Genomic DNA, 20,734 nt, shown 5'->3' on the forward strand with positions numbered 1-20,734 from the left:
AATGAACCCTATGAGATTTATTGACTATATAATTTAGAGTTTTTAGTTCCAGAGTGGAAGATAATAGGACATCAGGATCGATCAATAAATAATGGCTTAGTTACTTACTCTTCAGGCATAGAATATGCCACTAGTCTGAACTCATTTTGAAGACAACTTGAAGACAAAAAGATAGGATTTCATTCACAGTAAGTAGGGTGGGACTTTTTATTATGTCTATTCAGAAGTCAAAGAGAAAGAATTCTTCTAGAACCAAGATTTCAATTGTCTTTGTAATTGGTAAATAATGTTAAAAGGATAAGCCTTATTGCTATATGATTGAAATTAGAGAAAAGCATAGTAGTATATTATGACATCCTGGCTGCTATCTTTATGAGCCCTGTGACATTGAGAGGTTATTCACTTCTCTGTACTGCAAATTCCTTATCCATAAAATAGGTTTTATTTATGATGATGATAGTCCAACCTGGGTTCTACCATTTATTAGCAATTGGAACTTTGGAAATTAACATAATCAGTATGCTTTAGTTTTCTCACTGACTCCTACCAAGTATTGAAAAAAGGTTAACTGTTATTAACAGTCTTCTTTTTCTAGACAGAGTTGGGGCCAGAGTGCAGTGGCACAATCTTGGCTCACTGCAAACCCCTGCCTCCCGAGTTCAAGATATTTTCCTGCCTCAGGCTCCTGAGTAGCTGGGATTATAGCTACCTGCCACCATGCCCAGCTAATTTTCCTATTTTTAGTAGAGACAGGGTTTCCTCATGTTGGCCAAGCTGGTCTCGAACTAACATTCTTTAATATAGTGGACTCTGTAAAGAGGGGTGATGGGGAGCTATCATCTGTTGGATATATATTTCATGTTATGCTTGAATATAGAGATTGCTTCAATCACGGTTTCTTGTTAATAATTAAAACCACTTCAACAGTCTTGCCAAAAGTGTTTATTAAATTACATTAGTTACATAAGATAAGGTTAACAAAAAAAAAATAATAAAATACATTAGTTTATGAAGCGATCTTAGCTGAAATCACATTGTTGGATCATTCCTTTGAGATCCTGATCTAGTATAAGCATCAGTTTATACTGCCCAAACTGGGAATGCCCACTGGGAAAGGCATCCGCCTTGGGAGTCGGGCTGGGCCATAAAAGTCTAAGCCAAGTACCTCGACTCTCCTCCTGAAAGTATAAGACAAGAACCCTAACCTAGGCAGACTGTACCTAGGTCAGGGTTATTGGCGTATACTTTCAGGAGGAGGGGCTATAAGACAAGAAATTTCCCAAACCAAGGAAGGATGTTCAAAAAGTACTGGCTAGTCAGAAAACATAATAATAAACACTACAGGCCCATCGCACAAATTACCTATTTTAATCCTCACAAATACCTGATGAAATGTTATTATGACCTTCCTTTTCTAGACAGTGTAATAGAGACTGAGGGATAGTAGGAACTTTTGAAAGCTGTCAACTAGTAAATTATAGATCTAGTGTATAAGCCAACATTGCCTGTCTCCAAATCTCTTACTTTTTAATTTGATGTCATTTTGCTTTCTTAGAATGATGGTAATGATGCCTTCGGCCTGGTATCTTTAGCCAGTAACAAAAGCAAATTAAAATACTAAGCTTTAAATAGACAAAATCAATATATAATAGACATTTCCTTCATAAAACTGATTCTAGTACATTGTAAGCCAAGTAAATTATCTTGTTTCCTACTTTGGAGGGAACTTGAACTGTATTGATCTAAAATGATCTTAGGCTTTAACATTACTAATTGGAGCATGTTCATTCTTTAGGCATAGTTTTAATGTATTTTGGATAAGGAATTAAAATTTATTACTCTTGGTTTTTAGTTTTAAGATGATATAATTTTTAAAATTTAATTTTTATTTATTTGTTTATTTTTGAGATAGAATCTCAGTCTGTCACCATGGCTGGAGTGCACTGGTGCAATCTCGGCTCACTGCTACCTCGGCCTCCCAGGTTCAAGTGATTCTCCTGTTTCAGCCTCCTGAGTAGCTGTGATTACAGGCGCTGGCCACTATGCCCTGCTAATTTTTTTATTTTTACTCGGAAGAGGATTGACTACCTGGCTGAGATCTCTCTGATATGGAGCCTAGGAAAGCCTTCATTTCACATTCCTTCTCCTGTCAGTGATACCCACTTGACCTATCATTCTATTTTTTTCTTGTCTTCCACAAGATACTTAGAAATAGTCTTTACACACAATTTCTTTTCTTCATTTCCCATTCTCTCTTCAAATCCTGGGGCCAACCTCTACCACACTATAGAAATTTCCCTCTAAAAGGTCCAATTATTAAAAAATGTGTTCTTTGGCTTTATCCTTCTTTATCACCCTATAGCATTTCACAATTTGATGATTTTGTCTACCTTGAAAGAGTTTCCTCTTGCCTCTGTTGCCTACTTTCCCATTTCTTCTATCCCTCTACTCCTTCTCCTCCTTTATCATTGCAGGAACATCTTTAGATTATGGGAGAATGTTTGTTTTCTTTTGTACCTGAGGCTATTCAAGAAAGGGTGGGAGAATGAATACCTAAAGATATCCTGGTGCTTTTGTGGATCCTTTGGAGTCTAGCAGAAGTTCTATAGAATTCACAGAAGTTTTCCAAGCACTGGTAGCCTACAGCTTAGATTAGCTTCTATACCCCTTGAGTGGTCACCTGGATGTTTCTGAGAAAATTATCATTATTAGAAAAACATTGAAACTATATTATCAGGTAGAATGTTGGAAATGCTATTCCTAGACTACTTTGACAATATAACCTTAAAAACATTGTTTATAGGAATGAATAAAACTCTAGAAAACCATATTTCCAGCAGGCAGGGAATTTTGTAGAGCTATCACATTCAGTTTTATATTATAATTTAGGACTGGCTATGTATTTTCTGGGCTTAGTATGAAATAAAAATGTGGAGTCACTTGTTCAAAAATTGTTAAGAATTTCAATATGGTGAAAGGTGAGCAATTAAACCAAATGTAACAATCTGTGTAAATGTATAGGTCATAGACCCATGAACCCAGCTCTGCTTCTGTACCATTACTATTTACCAGAAATTTAGTTGTGTAGATTGGGCTAGCAAGAATTACCCTGATATTCCTGTTTTCTGTTTATTTTCTCTCCTCTTTTACTGTAGACATGAAATGGCTTCAAACTGTCTGGTACTCCCTCCATGAAAGGGTTTCCATCACTCAGGATGCTTGTCTAAGTTCTGGTTCCAGAGAAGACTGTGAGTGAATGCTGAAAGGACTATTTAATTAACTTCTTCAATGCATTATAGTATGAGTAACACTGTTGTAGGACTCCTCTGACTGAATACAGCCAAAAGAGAGGTCCCCTCTCTTTTTTGCTTATTAAGAGACCACCTCAGCCACCATGACACTACCAGTAGGAGGTACTGTCCACAGGAACAGCGGAAGAGAACTTACCTTATATCATGAAATATCAAGACAAATATTTCTTGCAGTGTACTTAATGTTTGTGTCCCCTTCCCCCTCCACATTCATATGTTGAAATCTAATCCCCAGTGTGATGGCATTTGGAAGTGGGGCCTTTGGGAGGTGATTAACTGATTAGGGTTGAGCCCTCATGAATGGGATTAGTGCTCTTATAAAAAAGAGACTGCATGATTCTCCGTTGTTCCTTTCATCATATGAACACAGGGAAAAGACAGCTGTCTATGAATGAGAAAGCAGGCTCTCATCAGACACTGAATCTGCCAGGACTGTGATCTTAAACTTCCAAGCCTCTACAACTGTAAGAAATAAGTTTTTGTTTTTTACAAGCTGCCCAGCTCATGCACTATGATGATTCTCTAAATATATAATGAGTGTAAATCTTCTTGATAGCAGGACACATGTCTTTCTGTCCACATGTCCTTTTCCTAGGACTTTAATGTGGGGTTTTGAGTCAATCTAGTCAGGAGTTGATAAATTTATTATTCCTCTCATTTCTCTCAGCGCTTCATGGTCTTCTACCTCATTGGTGAGTTTGCCATGGATTGGTTTGCCTGGGAGTTATTCTAAACATCTGTTTCACCCTCAGCTTTAGGTATTTCTTTTACATCATGCCTCAGACAAGGTCTCTCTCCATGTTCTGGCCCTTCTCTCAGCAGTTTATCTCTGTTTTGTGCTTATTGTCTTGGTGGTGGGATGCTACGCTATAATTTTGGGGCATATTATTTATTGAAATTATTGATTGTTTCTAATCTGCTGCTGGTTTAATATGTTCAAACTTATTATTTTTAATACTTTGATATTTTGAAGAAACTTTGTATCCTATTTTAAACATTTGATTGTTTGAGCCAATTTGTATTTGGAGCTGTTTCTATTTTGTTAGGTTTGAGTTTATTATTTCTTTTTGGAAAAAATTTTCTTTGAGTTCTCCTTGGCAGAGACAAGATATTGTTTCTTCATGTTTTGCAGTTTGGTAGTATGGTCAAATTTTAATTCAGAATATGTTTAATTAACTGGCACGTGGCTCCTGCCAAAATTCAATCTCTCAGTGCCCCTTTGTCTTAGAAGAGATGCCACTTTTAAAGTGATTATAACCATGCTCTATGCTAGAGTTTGTGCCACTAATATTTCTTCTACCTTTTGTTAAACTAGTTTTTTTTTTTCAAGGTTTGTATCAGTCCTGAATTGCTGACTCAAGTGAAGTAATAAAAAAAATGCTAATTATATTAAGACATTATGATCATTATTTCTGTTGTCTAAAGTTCTTGTAAAGCTGTAGAAATTTTTTCATTGTTGCTATTTTGGGAAAACATTGATGAAGATAATTGGAAGCATAAACAACATGTTGCCTGCTTATTAGAAAAATGCTCTCTCACCATAGTGAAGCAGGAGTAGCTGTGAACAAACCTCTAGAACACCGAACTGGGAAGGAAGTAGCAGTTTTATTCTGCTGGAAGCTGTGGCAGGCATAGATGCCTCAGCAACTGAGCTCCCCGGCAAAGATCATCTTGGCCCTTTTAAAGGCTTGTGGTCTAAGAGGTGCACATACGAGAGGGTCGAGAACATGGGGGACGTGACTAGGTAGGGGTCTCAGCTGTTGAGCAAGAACAATGCCTTCCAGGAAAAATTCCTGTATACCATGTCCGTGATCTATACATTGGATTGTGGTTAGCACTAGGGGGTTTAATGCTTAACCTGGCTGTTGGTACCAACCAGTCCTTCCACTGACCTCCTCTGTCTGACTTTTAATTTCTCCTTTTGAAGTGCAATGTAGAAGGTTAAAGGGGAAGTGGCCTTAGAAGCTTAAGAGGAAGGTGTCTCCCAGGTCTCTTGATGGGTTCCTGCCACCTTGAGGTCCCTTTAATCCAAAGTCTAGACTACAGATTGCCCTGTGATTTCCTGTTCTAATATTTCCCCTAAACATCATGAGTTTGATAGTGGAATTCAAAAGATTCCAGGACGTTTCTGATTCCTGTTTCTCACATTTATCTCTAGATTGTCCCAAATACACAAATATGGAAATGATAGGGAATTTGGAAGACATATGTCTGTCTGTATTTCTGTTTCTTTCTTTCTTCTTTCTTTCTTTCTTTCTTTCTTTCTTTCTTTCTTTCTTTCTTTCTTTCTTTCTTTTTCTTTCTTTTTCTTTCTCTTTCTCTTTCTCTCTTTCTCCTTTTCTCTTTTTCTCCTCCCTTCCCTCCTTCCCTCCTTCCCTCCCTCCCTCCCTCCCTCCCTCCCTCCCTCCCTCCCTCCCTTCCTTCCTTCCTTCCTTCCTTCCTTCCTTCCTTCCTTCCTTCCTTCCTTCCTTCCTTCCTTCCTTCCGAGACATGGTCTCACTGTCACCCAGGCTGGAGTGCAGTGGCACCATCACTGCAACCTTGACGTCCTGGCCTCCAGCCATCCTGCCTCTTCAGCCTCTACAAGTCACTGGGACTACAGGTGTGTACCATCATGCTGGCTAATTTATTGTATTTTTAGTAGAGGCTGAGTTTCTCTATGTTGTCCAGGCTGGTCTCAAACTCTTGGACTCAAATGATCTGCCTGCCTTAGCCTTCCAAAGTGCTGGGATCACAGGCATGAGCCACCATGGCTGCTCAGGAATATACTTTTCAATCTTTTTAGTAACAGTATTAGGACAAGCATTGAAATTAAACATTTTTCTAATCTGCACTTCTTATTCCACAACATTTTGGCTGTAAGTTTACATAGTATACATTTCAAAGGCAAGGCATGTAGTGAGGATGTTGAGTTTTAAATAATGGAGAAGAGTATAGAATGAGATTTTGTTAAAAGTGTAGGGAATAAGAGAAAGGGTGAAGGACATTTGTCATAGGTAGATTGTCATATAAACAGGAAAGCAGCTATAATTCTTGGTGGTGCCTTTTTAACATAATGATCTCTCTTATGTTGTATATTTACATGACACACCTCTCAGGACCCAGCCTTATCTTTTGATTTTTATCACTTGAAGAGCAGAGTGGTTTTTTTGTTATTGTTTTTGGCCTGACTGTCTTTCATTTTTATATAGATAAGAGGCTCCTTTTGGTAGGGTGACTCCACATTTCATGGTTATGTTTGAAAATAACTCAGTGTCTCTTCTTCCCTAAGCTCTTCTCATAGAATTTACAGAAGTTTCAGATGATCCAGATTACTTATGTACTTGCTTGTTTGCTCCTCCTATAAAGCAGAAGAGTGTGTATTAAATTTTTAAATCTTACTGTGATACAGCAATTGCATCGTTCTACAAATCATTTGGAACTTCATGAGTTTAAAAAAATACGATTTCTAACACACTGATGTTCTCAAGTTGTAGCTCTATATTGTTCAACAGAAGAACATTACATTTCTTACAGTAACAGGCCTACTATTTAATAAGTCATGACTATCTTTGAATTCATAGCTTAATTAAGTCTGAGTGTTGAGAGGAGAGTTTGGACATTTCTTAAGCAGTTCATAGCAGGAGAGTTCAAATAGTGACTGGGTGCTTATGACAGAAATCTAATGTTGGAAGTAATTAGCTGTAATGATCACACTAGCTAAACAGTGTATCTCAAATGTTTTTGACTGTGAACTATGGAAAAAGTATATTCAATCTTGTGATCTGGTCTGCTTATAAATTCAGACAGATGCACATACACATATGCACACGTACAAACAAACACAAATTAATGAAATCATACTCTTATATATGATGGCTTCTAATATTTTTATCATGTTCTATAAATGTAGATAGGATATGTATTTATTTTAAAAATGCTGGTCAAACTTATGTTACTTTTACTTATTAGTGAGTTGGGAAGCACGGTGTGTAAAACACTGGTCTAGATTCTAGTAGCACATATCCTGGAGTTATTAGGGCCATACAATTTTGTATATTTAGATGTGGAGTTGTTTCTGTGGAGATAGGCTTCTTTCTTAGGTTTTAATCATATTTTTAAAAGGCTTTTGATATTTAATCTAAAGGCACGTAAAGACAAATTTATTGTCTGTCCTCTCAGCTTTAATTCATTCTTACTTTTTTTAAAACTGGGATCACTTTCCTTTTCATTCTGCCACTCCCAACTTCACCATAATTATATCTATCCAAGAGTTCCTCATGAATAAGGAAATCACATATTAATATATTAATTTTTTAATCCACATAATAGTAATAATAGTAATAACCATATATTTAAAATCCATTTTTTGTCAAGAGCTGTAATGAGAGCTTTCAATATTTTATCTTGAATTCACAAAGTAAATGCTGTGGGGCAGGTATTTTTATCCCCATTTTTCATATATGAAAGCTGAGAGATTCAGCTAGTGTAATTTGCCCAAGATCTCACAGAGTAGAGAAGAATTCCAATACTGATTCATGGGACTCTAAGCAAACATACTTCCTACTACCATGCATCTGGCTTACTTGAAGACTTATCTTTATAGACATGTATTTTTTAGTTGGATCAGAAATTGAAGTTGTGGATGAGATAATTTAGCTGTGCATGGGTTAGTATGCTGAGTGAGAGCATGAGACTTAGTCTAGGGAATTTAACTGCTGAATTCTTCTCATTGTTGAGTTACCCTGGGAAAGTTATTCACCTTAATAGGCTCAGGCCCAAGAGCTCCAACTCTGAGAGATTTCTGAAGTTGGCACTTTTTGATCAAGAGCTCATGAATGCATATCCTCATAGAGCCAAAGTCTGACCTTTCTGAACAGAGGTGCTATCAGCTGAAGAAGACATGAGCCTTCCAAGTGTCTCTGTAACGTGCATTTATTATATAGCAGATTATTCCACCAAACAATTGCAGGGGAATGATTCTATGAAGTAGTTAATATAATCAAGAGAATGTGAAAGTGATGTTATGAGAAATTGTGACAAGTTAGCTTAATTAATTGCCTGTTGAACATATGATTTTAGAGCAGTTGCTGATGCTTTTTGAGTGCTCCCTTGTGCCAAAGACATTTTTCGAAGGTGAGTTAGGTGTTTTCATCAGTATTAATCTCATGTGTGTGTGGGGAAACTAAGGCAAAGGAACATTAGGAAATGTTTCCAAAGATGCTGAACTGACAGGGAGTCGATCCTGTATCTCAGAGCTTGTGTTCTAGCCTCCAAGCTACACGGCCTTTTAGCAGTGTCTCCTGGGGAAGAATTCACCCATGAATTCACCCAGCTGTTCTTTAGCTTGGCAAAGATTTAGGTTTGGTGCCAAGATGGGTCAAATTCAAGGTGAATATTTAGTCATAAAGAATAATGTAGCTTATAATTAGTACCCTGGGGACCTAATTCTTCCTAAAATAGGCTGAGAATCAACATCATAGCAGAAATATCTTCAGTGAGGAAATTAGATTTTTCTGTTCCCTTTTTGAGGCCTCTCACACTGAGAAATGCATACTGATGGATTTTTAACGTTTGTCAGTTTAAAAAAAGAAGAAAAAACTCGTTCAGAGTACGTGAGTCTTTGCAAGCAAAGGCACCTAGAAAAGAGGTTGGATTTTTCTTAATTGATGGGAAGAAGGCTACACAGGTTTTTATTTTTCAAAGCTTCCACTTCTCATAGAAATTCCAGCTCTGCTTTCAAATCAGGAGACAGACAGAGAGAGAGACTGAGAGAGAGAAAGAGAGAAAGAGAGAGAGAGAGAGAGAGAGAGAGAGAGAGAGAGAGAGAGAGAGACAAAAGGGAGAAGCAATTCAAAATAACAAAAGGACAGATAAAAATATTTCTTAAAACTTCAGATAAAAATGTTGTTTAAGAGAAAACTTTCAGAGAGAAACAGAAGAGAAAACTTCCTTTTAGAAGAAATGAGAGGTAGTTTAATATGCAATTTCAAAGAACTATCAAATTTTAAAAAGTACTATGGCTATAAATTTTCAATTCCTTTTTTCAACTAGCCAAGCCTAGGACATCCACTTTTTATGAGGTTACATTTTTCAGAGACTAAGGAAGTCCTCAATACTCAATCCAGCCTTTTATTATTTTTCCTAAATTGTTCAGATACAAAGAGACTACAAATTTGATGATGCATTATCACAACCAGAGAGGCTCCCTCTAACTAGACAAGAGGCTGATAGAGTGATGGGTTGTAATTGTAGGAATCGGTATTTTCTTCTTCAAGCAGAACTCACATTAATTCCTCAATGTGGGACATCCATTTAATTTGTCAGTATATCTCAATCCTCAAACAGTTATGATGGCATTTTGATTGCTCTACAGAAAGATTATTATCCTGATTACCTATGATCATCAGTGTACATTTTTTGGTTTGCTGTTTTCCCCCACAATGTTACTAGGTTTGTGTCAATTTGGCTTTTTGTTTTTTAATTTTTTAAAAAAATTTTTTAAATACTTCATAGCCAGTGGCTGACTGCAGAAAAAGTAGCAATCTGGTATCTGGAAGAAATCAAAATTATTCTAAACCTGGAGATCAAATGCATTACTTGCCTCTATGACATTTCTCTAACGTCTGTCTGTGGTGCCATGAGAAATGCTTCAGAATTAGAAAGCACAGGGCAGTCGTTCAGAAAGATATGGCCCAGCCACCTACCCAAGAGAAGGTGCTCTGTGAGTGAAGAGGCACTGTGCTTCTAATATTCGGGCTGATTTTAATAATTGCATGTTCTAGTGACTTTTTAGGGGTAGGTGGGGGATAGAGCAGGTGGTTTGGGTAGAGTATTAAGTTCAAATGTCTTCACAGCCTTAATAGTTCTTTTTGTTAAAAACAGTAAGATATATTTTGTAAAGTCCCTGACTCTTGTGCAAACAATGTCACATAATCAGTAAGCACCCGCATCAGATTTTGTGGAGTGGTATGTATTGGAGAAAACTCAGGGAGATAGGAGAGATCATGTGTTCTCAGAGCTGGATGTCAGATTCCAGGAGTGGAATTGTAACCCTTTGGCAGGGGAGCTGTTAAGCTTCATGGTTAAGGAAGCTCTGGTCCATCTTCTGATTGATTAGGAGTTTGGATAGAATTGTGAAAGATTACAGTAAAGTCTTGGCTCCAATCCTAATCTGCCTATTTAGTAATCATAGTCAGGGGAGCTCCAGATGTTCTCTGGCACAATAGAAGGGTTGGGAGTCCGTGCCTTGCTCTTGTGCCTGTATGACATAGTGAGCTAGTAGCACAATTAATTACCTCACCTTTCAAGGATGGAGAAGGGGAGGATTGTACTCACTCTGGTGTGATTAGGGCACTAAGTTACTTGCCTTGACATTGACCAGAATTGATTTTAATAAGTACTGTTAATGGCTGAGTTCCAAGCAACTTTTTAGGAGGTTGATACTTTTTCTGGGAAGCCAACCGGCAGGAGATCAGTTTTCTACAAATTAATTCTTACTTATTATAGGACTTCAGAGACAGAGAAAGAAATGTTGGATATCTGAGCAAAAACATCAAGTTACATAAGAAAGGTAAAATATGGTGGCTTGAGAATTCTATCAGAGACATTCAAAGCTGGAATCAATGAAGCCTTTCCCTCCCCTTAACCCCTACCATTTGGAAAAATTCTGAGGTGTGTTTTAAATATTCATAGGCCATAGAACTGGAGGAATTGACCAAGAATAGAAGAAATAGAAGCTACAAGATTTGCATTACACATATCATACGCTCAGTGGGGCCCTTCTCCTTTTTTTCCTGTCTATCTTCCTTGCCTAGTTTATTATTCTCTCTGGCTGTATTTTATTCTCATCTATGTTTTTTAATTTATTTTTTTCTCTCTGCTTCTTCCAGTCTCTATACTTTATTGCTCATTTTCATACTAAGTCACACAGAGTAATGAAATGAAATTACATATTTTCAAATATCTTCTGCTTGCAGAATGTACTATCATTAAAAATTTTTGAATAACTTATCAGTATTGAATATCTGGAGACCTGAGGTATACCTTATGATAATTATCCCCACTGTTCTTTTTCATAGGTAAGTTTTTTTCCATTGCTTTTTTTTTTTAATTGCACTTTAGGGGCTGGGGTACATGTGCAGATCATGCAGTGTTGTGGCGTAATACACACATGGCAAGGTGGTTTGCTGCCTCCATCCCCCCATCATTTACAGCTGGCATTTATCCTCACGTGATCTCACCTCACCCTCCCCACACCCCCCACTGTCTCTCCGCTACCCCCCAACAGACCCCAATGTGTGATACTCCCCCCACCCCGTTCCCACATGTTCTCATTGTTCAACATCTGCCTATGAGTGAGAACATGCAGTGTTTGGTTTTCTGTTCTCGTGTCAGTCTGCTGAGAATGATGGTTTCAGATTCATTCAAGTCCCTACAAAGGACACGAACTCATCATTTTTTATAGCTGCATAGCGTTCCATGGTGTATATGTGCTACATTTTCTTTGCCCAGTCTATCATTGATGAGCATTTGGGTTGGTTCCACATCTTTGCTATTGTAAACAGTGCTGCAATGAACATTCATGTGCATGTATCTATAATAGAATGATTTATAATCCTTTGGGTATATACCCAGTAATGGGATTGCTGGGTCAAATGGAATTTCAATGTCAAGATCTTGAGGAATGGCCACATTGTCTTCCACAAGGGTTGAACTAATTTACACTCCCACCAAGAGGATAAAAGTGTTCCTATTTCTCCACATCCTCTCCAGCATCTGTTGTCTCCAGATTTTTTAATGATCGCCATTCTAACTGCTGTGAGGTAGTGTCTCAATGTGGTTTTGATTTGCATTTCTCTAATGACCAGTAATGATAAGCACTTTATCTTATGTTTGTGGGTCTCATATATGTCTTTTTTTGAAAAGTATCTGTTCATTTCCTTTGCCCACTTTTGAAAGGGTTTGTTTGTTTTTATATTGTAAATCTGTTTTAGTTCTTTGTAGATTCTGGATATTAGCCCTTTGCAAGATGGGTAGATTGCAAAAATTTTTCCCCATTCTGTTGGTTGCCCGTTCACTCTAATGATTGTTTCTTTTGCTGTACAGAAGCTCTGAATTTTAATTAGGTCTCATTTGTCTATTTTGGCTTTTGTTGCCATTGCTTTTGGTGTTTTAGTCATGAAGTTTTCGCTATGCCTATGTCCTGAATGGTTTTGCCTAGGCTTTTTACTGGAGTTTTTATGGTGTTAGGTCTTATGTTTAAGTCTCTAATCTATCTGGAGTTAATTTTAGTGTAAGGTGTCAGGAAAGGGTCAGGTTTCTGCTTTCTGTACATTGCTAGCCAGTTTTCCCAACACCATTTATTAAACATGGAGTCCTTTCCCCATAGCTTGTTTTTGTCAGGTTTGTCAAAGATCAGATGGTTGTAGATGTGTAGTGTTGCTTCCAAGGCCTCTGTTCTGTTCCATTCATCTGTGTCTTTGTTTTGGTACCAGTACCATGCTGTTTTGATAGCTGTAACCTGGTAGTATAGTTTGAAGTCAGGTAGCATGATGCCTCCAGCTTTGTTCTTTTTGCTTAGGCTTGTCTTGGCTATGTGGGCTCTTTTTTTTTTTCCCATATAAAGTTTAAAGTGGTTTTTTCCAGTTCTGTGAAGAAGCTCATTAGTAGCTTGATGGGGATAGCATTGAATCTGTACATTACTTTGGGCAGCATGGCCATGTTCATGATTTTGATTCTTCCTAACCATGAGCATGGAATGTTACGCCATCTGTTTGTGTCCTCTCTTATTTCCTTGAGCAGTAGTTTGTAGTTCTCCTTGAAGAGCTCCTTTATATCCTTTATTAGTTGTATTCCTAGGTATTTTATTCTCTTTATAGCAATTGTTTATGGGAGTTCACTCTTGATTTTGCTCTCTTTAAGTCTGTTATTGGTGTATAGGTATGCTTGTGAATTTTTACACATTGATTTCTGTATCTTGAGACTTTGCTGAAGTTGCTTATCAGTTTCAGAAGATTTTGAGCTGAGATGATGGGTCTTCTAAATATACAATTATGTTGTCTGCAAATAGAGAAAATTTGACTTCTTCCTTTCCTAATTGAATATGCTTTATTTCTTTTCTTTCCTGATTGCTCTGGTTAGAACTTGCAGTACTATATTGAATAGGAGTGGTGAGAGAGGGCGTCCTTGTCTAGTGCCAGGTTTCAAAGGGAATGCTTCCAGTTTTTGCCTGTTCAGTATGATATTGGCTGTGTGTTTGTCATAAATAGCTTTTATAATTTTGTGACATGTTCCACTGATACCTACTTTATTGAGAGTTTTTAGCATAAAGGTCTGTTGAATTTTGTCAAAGGCCTTCTTTGCCTCTATTGAGTTAATCATGTGGTTTTTGTCTTTGGTTCTGTTTATGTGATGGTTTATATTTATAGACTTCCATATGTTGAACCAGCCTTGCATCCCCAGGATGAAGTTGCCTTGATCATGATGAATAAGCTTTTTGATATGCTGTTGCATTCGGGTTTTCAGTATTTTATTAAAAAATTTTGTGTTGATATTCATCATGGATATTGGCCTCAAGTTTTCTTTTTCAGTTGTGTCTTTGCCAGGTTTTGGTATCAGAATGATGTTGGTCTCATAAAATGAGTCACAGAGAATTTCCTCTTTTTGTATTGTGTGGAATAGTTTCAGAAGGAATGATACCAGCTCTTCTTTGTATGTCTGGTAGAATTCGGCTGTAAACTCAGCTGGACCTAGACTTTTTTGGTCAGTAGGCTATTAATTGCTGCCTCAATTTCAGACCTTGTTACTGGTCTGTGCAGGGTTTGACCTTCTTTCTAATTTAGTCTTGGGGGAGTGCAAGTGTTCAGGAATTTATCCATTTCTTCCATATTTACTGATTTGTACACATAGAGTTGTTTGTAGTAATCTCTGATGGTAGTTTGTATTTCTGTGGAATCAGTGGTGATAACCGTTTGTCACTTTGTATGGCATCTATTTAACTCTTCTCTCTTTTCTTTTTTATTAGTCTGGCAGAGGTCTATTTTGTTAATCTTTTCAAAAAACGAGCTCCTGCATTTGTTGATTTTTTGAATTTTTTTTTTTTGTGTCTGTATCTTTTTCAGTTCTGCTCTAATCTTAGTTATTTCTTGTCTTCTGCTAGCTTTTGAGTTTTTTTGATCTTGCTCCTCTGGGTCGTTTAATTTTGATGATAGGGTGTCGATTTTAGATCTTTCCTTGTTTCTCATGTGGGCATTTGTTGCTGTACATTTCCCTCTAGACATTGCTTTAAATGTGTCCCAAAGATTCTGGTACATTTTGTCTTTGTTTGCATTGGTTTCGAAGAACATCTTTATTTCTGCCTTCATTTCTTTGTATGTCCAGTCGAAATTCACTAGCCAGTTGTTCAGTTTCCATGAAATTGTGCAGCTTTGAGTTAGTTTTTTAATCCTGAGTTTTAATTTGATAGTGCTGTGATGTGAGAGACTGTTTGTTATGATTTCCATTCTTTTGGATATGCTGAGGAGTGGTTTACTTCCAATTATGTAATCGATTTTAGAGTAAGTGTGATGTGGTGCTGAGAAGAATGTATATTCTTTCATTTGGGGTGGAGAGTTTTGTAGACGTTTCTTAGGTCTGCTTGGTCCAGATCTGTGTTCTAGTATCAGATATCTTTGTTAAATTTCTGTCTTGTTGATCTGTCTAATATTGACAGTGGGGTGTTAAAGTCTTCCTCTATTATTGTGTAGGAGTCTAAGTCTCTCTGTAGGTCATTAAGAACTAGCTTTATATATCTGGGTGCTCCTGTATTGGGTGCATATATATTTAGGATAGTGAGCTCTTCTTGTTAGATTGGTCTTTTACCGTTATGTAATGCCATTCTTTGTCTTTTTTGATCTTTGTTTATTTAAAGTCCATTTTATCAGAGACCAGGATTGCAACTCCAGCTTTTTTAAAATTTTTTTTATTTTTATTTTTGCTCTTCATTTGCTTGTTAAATCTTCCATCCCTTTATTTTGAGTCTGTGTGTGTCTTTGCACATGAGGTGTGTCTCCTGATTACAGCACACTGATAGTTCTTGCTTTTTTATCCAGTTTGCCAGTCTGTGTGTTTTGATTGGGGCATTTAGGCCATTTATATTTAAGGTTAATATTGTTATGTGTGAATTTGATCCTGCATTTTGTTAGTGGTTGGATGTTTTGCCTTTTGGTTGGCATAGTTTCTTCATTGCGTCATTGGTCTTTACCATTTGGTATGTTTTTGCAGTCACTGGTACTGGTTGTTCCTTTCCATGTTTAGTGTTGCTTTCAGGAGCTCTTGTAAGGCAGGTCTGGTGGAAACAGAATCCCTCAGCAATTCCTTATCTGTAAAGGATTTTATTTCTCCTTCTCTTATGATGGTTAGTTTGGCTTGCTATGAAATTCCGGGTTGAAAGTTCTTTTCTTTAAGTATGTTGAGTATTGGCCCCCACTCTCTTCTGGCTTGTGGGCTTTTGCTAAGAGATCTGCTGTGACTCTGATGGGCTTCCCTTTGTGGGTGACCCAACCTTTCTCTTTGGCTGTCTTTAGCATTTTTTCCCTTTATTTCAAACCTGGTTAATCCAACAATTATGTGCCTTGGCTTTTCTTGAGGAGTATCTTTGTGATATTCTCTGTAGTTCCTGTATTTCAATGTTGGCCTGCCTTGCTAGGTTGGGAAAGTTCTCCTGAGTAATATTCTGAAGAATGTTTTCCAGCTTGGATTCATTCTCCCTGTCACCTTCAGGTATACCTGTGAAGCATAGATTAGGTATTTTTACATAATCCATATTTTTTGGAGGCTTTGTTCATCTCTTTTCACTCTTTTTTTCTCTTTTCTTGCTTTCTCATTTTATTTCATTGAGTTGATCTTCAATCTCTGATACCCTTTCTTCTGCTTGATTGAGTCAGCTATTGAAACTTGTATATGCTTCATGAAGTTCTTGTGCTGTGTTTTTCAGCTCCATCAGATCATTTATGTTCTTCTCTAAGCTGGTTATTCTAGTTAGCATTTTATCAAACCCTTTTTCAAGGTTTTTAGTTTCTTTGCGTTGGGTTAGAACATATTCTTTTAGCTCAGAGAAGTTTGTTATTACCTACCTTCTGAAGTCTGCTTCTCTCAATTCATTAAATTCATTCTCTATCCTGTTTTGTTCCCTTGCTGGCAAGGAGTTGCATTCCCTTGTTGGGGGCAAGGCATTCTGGTCTTCAATGGTTTCTTCCTTTTTGTGCTAAATTCTTCTCATCTTTGATTTACATTGCTTTGATTTAAGGTAACTGCCTGGGGAGTTGGCCTTTCCTTTATCTGCCTGCAGAGGTGCTGCTGGGCTCTTACGGATTCAGTGGAGCTGCTGTGTAGATTTCCTGCATATTTTGTTTACTCAGGATGATTAGGCCCTCCTCTGCAATGGCACTGCCCTTCCTTCCACTGTGTTTGATCATTCCTGGTTGCTCTCTAACTGATGTGCTGGCTACAGTACTCTCAAGTGAGAGGGTGTCAGCCTGCTGGGCTTTGTGGGGGATCGGTCCTCCCAGCTGTATTGCCTGATTCCCTGCTTTCAGATACCTTTCTTTCTGGAGAGTGGGTAGCTCTTTCTCATACATAGGCTTTCTCAGCATCAGCCAGTGCTTCCACCTAGATCTGTGCCGACAACCCCGGCACTGCTGGAGTTGCTGCTCAGCCCTGTTCAGACAGTTCACGGGGGCTTTTCAGCCCAGTGAAGATCTCCCATTCTGTGGGTTGTGGAGGGCTTGGGTGAAGCGCAGTATCCTAACTGAAGTCCTGGAGGTGGAGGGCCTCCAATATTCTGATCAGTTGCACCCACCTCTTGGGTGGGGCAATGCTCCACCCTGCCTCAACTTGCCCTCTTTGTTTTATACCCACTGTCAAACCAGACCTACAAAAGGAACCTGGTACCTTGTTTGGAACTGCGGAGACCACTCAACTTCCACACCTCTCTCACTGGGAACTACATTCTGGAGCTGCCTCTATTCAGCCATCTTGGAAACCCTTTCTTCTCCACTGCTTTTTTTTTTTTTTAAAAATAAAGTATTTCTAGATTTTGGTTCATTGATGATAATATAGCATAAAAATTTTAATTTTGAAAGTAACCTTTCAGAATTAAAAAAACTTTATCTTTTTATATTCACTTTTGCTTTTCTCTCTAACAACTTGAGTGGACTTCTTGTTACGTTAGGTTCATTTAGAGACAAAACACATGACTAGAATTTGTTGTTGGTAATTAATGAGACAACCAGTGAACAGAAGCAATGACTCTAGTTTCTTTTTGAAGAGTTGAGTAATGGTGAGCAGTCCAAGTTCTGTAGTGGTCACACATGCTTATATCAGAAAGAAGATAACTAAGAGCAGTAGAATTCAGTGAAACTATCCACACTGGATCTATCTCATTAGAAGACATCTGATTACTTAGGATACTGAATTCTATTTAGTACTGCATCCGAGTTCATCTGAGCCAGTCAACTTTGATGTTTGTTACAATGTGGAAGTGAATGTTGATAGACTTTTAAATATTTTATTATTTATCTATCACATTTCCTTGTGCCTTGAACCCAGGCAAATATAATGATATTGACTATGAGAACTTACACTAAGCTCACTCTGAAGAATTACATTTCCCTCTCTTCCTCTGATGCCCTTCAGGCAAATGACAGTGGGAATATCTGATGCATGTTAAAGGCTGGTATCTGCCAGAAGAATTAGTCAGCGTATCCTAGATTTATTTTCAGTCTTCACTGAATGTAAAATGAGAGCAGCCTCTGCACAATCAACACACTTTAGTGTTGGAGTGACTGACGTCTTTACCCAGGGAAGGAACAGTCTGAATAGACTGGAAGAGAAGCTATTATATTGAGAGGGATCCTTCAGTTCTCTGATTTGGTTATATCATCTTTGAAGTAACAGCTATCCTCAAATAAAACATCAGCAGAACCCACTTTTTGAAAATGTTTTTCCTGAGATTGCCCAGTACCCTAAAAAAAATTCATCAGAAGATGAGTATGACAGATAGGAGACTTGAAACTAATCATAATTGCCTCTGAACTTTATGTAATGTTTGATTTGTAACAATTATAGACACAAAGAATGTTAAAATATTTTCTTTGATTTAAAATATGATGGAGTTCTTTAATTTGTTCATTCTCTAAAAATGTATTTGTGGAATGCCTAAAATGTACCGGGCATGTGCTAAATAGTGAGCAACTGGGGCTCAGTTGTATTCCATGATGGTTTTTCTTTCTCATGATAGGTCTGTGATATAATTTCATATTCCAAAGAACACCCCAGAACACAAAAGGAGTCAATGAAATTTTATAAATAGGAAGGAGGATAGTTAAATATGCTTCGGGTTTGGTCTCCTCAGGCTAAGCAATTTTCTAGCAGTAGCAAACATTGTTTTCAAGAGGTGAAATTGAAGGTCTGCCATAATTTTTAACTAAAGAAGGTAAAAAAATGGAACTAGTTTGAGAATAGAAATCTGTGTTATCTAGTAATTTGCCTACTTGGTAAGCAGCTGGTTGATGAATTTCCCAGTCAAGCATAGGGCAGGAGTGAAGGTGAGGAAAACAGGGAAATGATATTGATTGGATATTTCTCTTAATGCTTCATCTTATTTAACTTGGACAAGAAACCTCTGAGATATGGGATAGCCTTCTTAATTTCTTCATATATGGAGTACTGTACTTACACGATTATCTGATTCTTAAAAACAATAATTTCTCAGGTTTGTTGTGAGCATTAAATAAGGCATATTAAAAGCTCAGAATAATTTCTGACCCAAAGCAATAACTCAATGTAGGAAATAGATTATTCTATGAAACAACACGTTGGGGGCTATTGGCAACTTTCTCAGTAGAGGAGAAAAGAAGAGAAAAGTTGCATTAGGCTGGAAAGAAAGCTAGGGAGAGAATTCTGTTTTACTCTTCCCTGGCTTCTGCCTCACTACATGGTACCATTCCTTCCTAGGTAAAAAACAAACAAAACTTGTCTAGGGGTTTTCTCTTATTTGTCTGCTCCTCTTCAATCAAAATCTAAAGGGCCTGGTACAGTTCTCTGGCTTCCCAGAACATGTCAGGATCTATCCATATCCCTGTCTCTTCAACTATTATTTAATGTCTTTATGGGTACCGCTCCTAACTCCCAAAATACTCTTACCCCTTTCCATTCTTTCAGAAGTCAATATTCATCTCTATTAATTGAGACATGATAGCAAATTATTCTATTAGTGGATGCTATTGTGTATTCTTTATACGACTATGGAAAATAATATCAAGAACTTGAAAGTATCCTTCTTAGAGGAGGGATAGGTTAGGATAAGTATCTTTCCTAGAGGATACTTTTGAGTTCTTGATACTATTTTGCATAGTTGTATAAATTTTCCTCTCCTTACTTTGATGACTTTTAGAGACCAAACCTTAAATAAAAGAAGTAGCTTTATGAATAAGTATTTTAGCTTTTATGTCAGGATGGTTTCAGAGAAAAATTAGGTAAAGGTAGAATTTCCCAGTGTGTCTCAGATCACAACCATTAAATCTTCAGTCTTCTGGAACCCTCCTAAGACTGTTAAACAGGTGAAAAGTCAAGTGTACTTAAAGAAAGACTGGTTAGTTTCTGCATTTATCCAACTTCAATGTTTGGGAGTAGAAAACAGGAGAAATCCTAATCTTTAGCATTCATTTAACCGTTCATTCATTCCTTTCTTCACACTTTGAAAGCTCTTCATTTTTCATAGATTGTATATCTTTAGTTGCTCAATAGCTTTCTTATGGAAGGAACAGAATCAGTCAACTGTCACACCTTCACGGGGAATGAATTTATAATATATTATATTTTGGTGAACCTTAATAGCTAGATGAATTATTTTTTATTCCCAAAAGGCTCTCTTTATTAAATGGCCACGAGATACATCCATAATGCGAATACCTTTTTGATTTAGTCTTGCTGAGTGAGTTCTTTCCTTGTGGCCCAGGGCTTTGGATCTGTTTCCCAGTGTTCAGCTAGAGGAAAAACTGTGGTGTGGGTAGGTTTTTCCAGTGCCTTAGTTTCACATCAGAGTACTCATGAAACATTTCTAGCTGGGGTTTGAAGAGGTGCACTAAAAGAATTGAAAAGGTCTATACCATTAAACATTTTCTGATTTCTGTGACTTTATGCTTAGAGCTTTTCCAGCATCCTTATCAACTTTGTGAAAAGAAATGTTAGTCTGGTCTAAAAAATGCTTAATTATTGGTTCACTTGGAAAAATAGAAGGAGGTTTCACTCCTTTCCACATCTTTTGCTCCTGCCTGCTGTACAGCTGTTTAAAATTATCTCCTTATCCACTCTCTCCATAATTAAAACTGAGAGAATCACTTTTGTTTTTATTTTAAAAATGTATGACTAACTGAAATTACAAATGTATGACTAATTAAAAT

The 20,734-nt window shown here is 37.3% G+C and overlaps 1 long non-coding RNA gene across 3 annotated transcripts in view; it reads left to right on the forward strand.

The window, feature by feature from the left end:
* The window catches only part of LOC141584318 (uncharacterized), an 885,764-nt gene that overhangs the window by 165,777 nt on the left and 699,253 nt on the right, over positions 1–20,734 (forward strand). Inside the window, exons 4-5 of one of the 3 annotated variants that reach the window (XR_012517305.1) lie at positions 3,156–3,248; positions 3,682–3,775. The exons of the other annotated variants lie outside the window; for them this stretch is intronic. This is a non-coding gene — a long non-coding RNA (uncharacterized LOC141584318). The remainder of the gene's footprint in view (positions 1–3,155; positions 3,249–3,681; positions 3,776–20,734) is intronic. 3 annotated transcript variants of the gene reach the window in all.

Source organism: Saimiri boliviensis, chromosome 4 (assembly GCF_048565385.1).
Source record: "Saimiri boliviensis isolate mSaiBol1 chromosome 4, mSaiBol1.pri, whole genome shotgun sequence".
NCBI classification, from domain to species: domain Eukaryota; kingdom Metazoa; phylum Chordata; class Mammalia; order Primates; family Cebidae; genus Saimiri; species Saimiri boliviensis.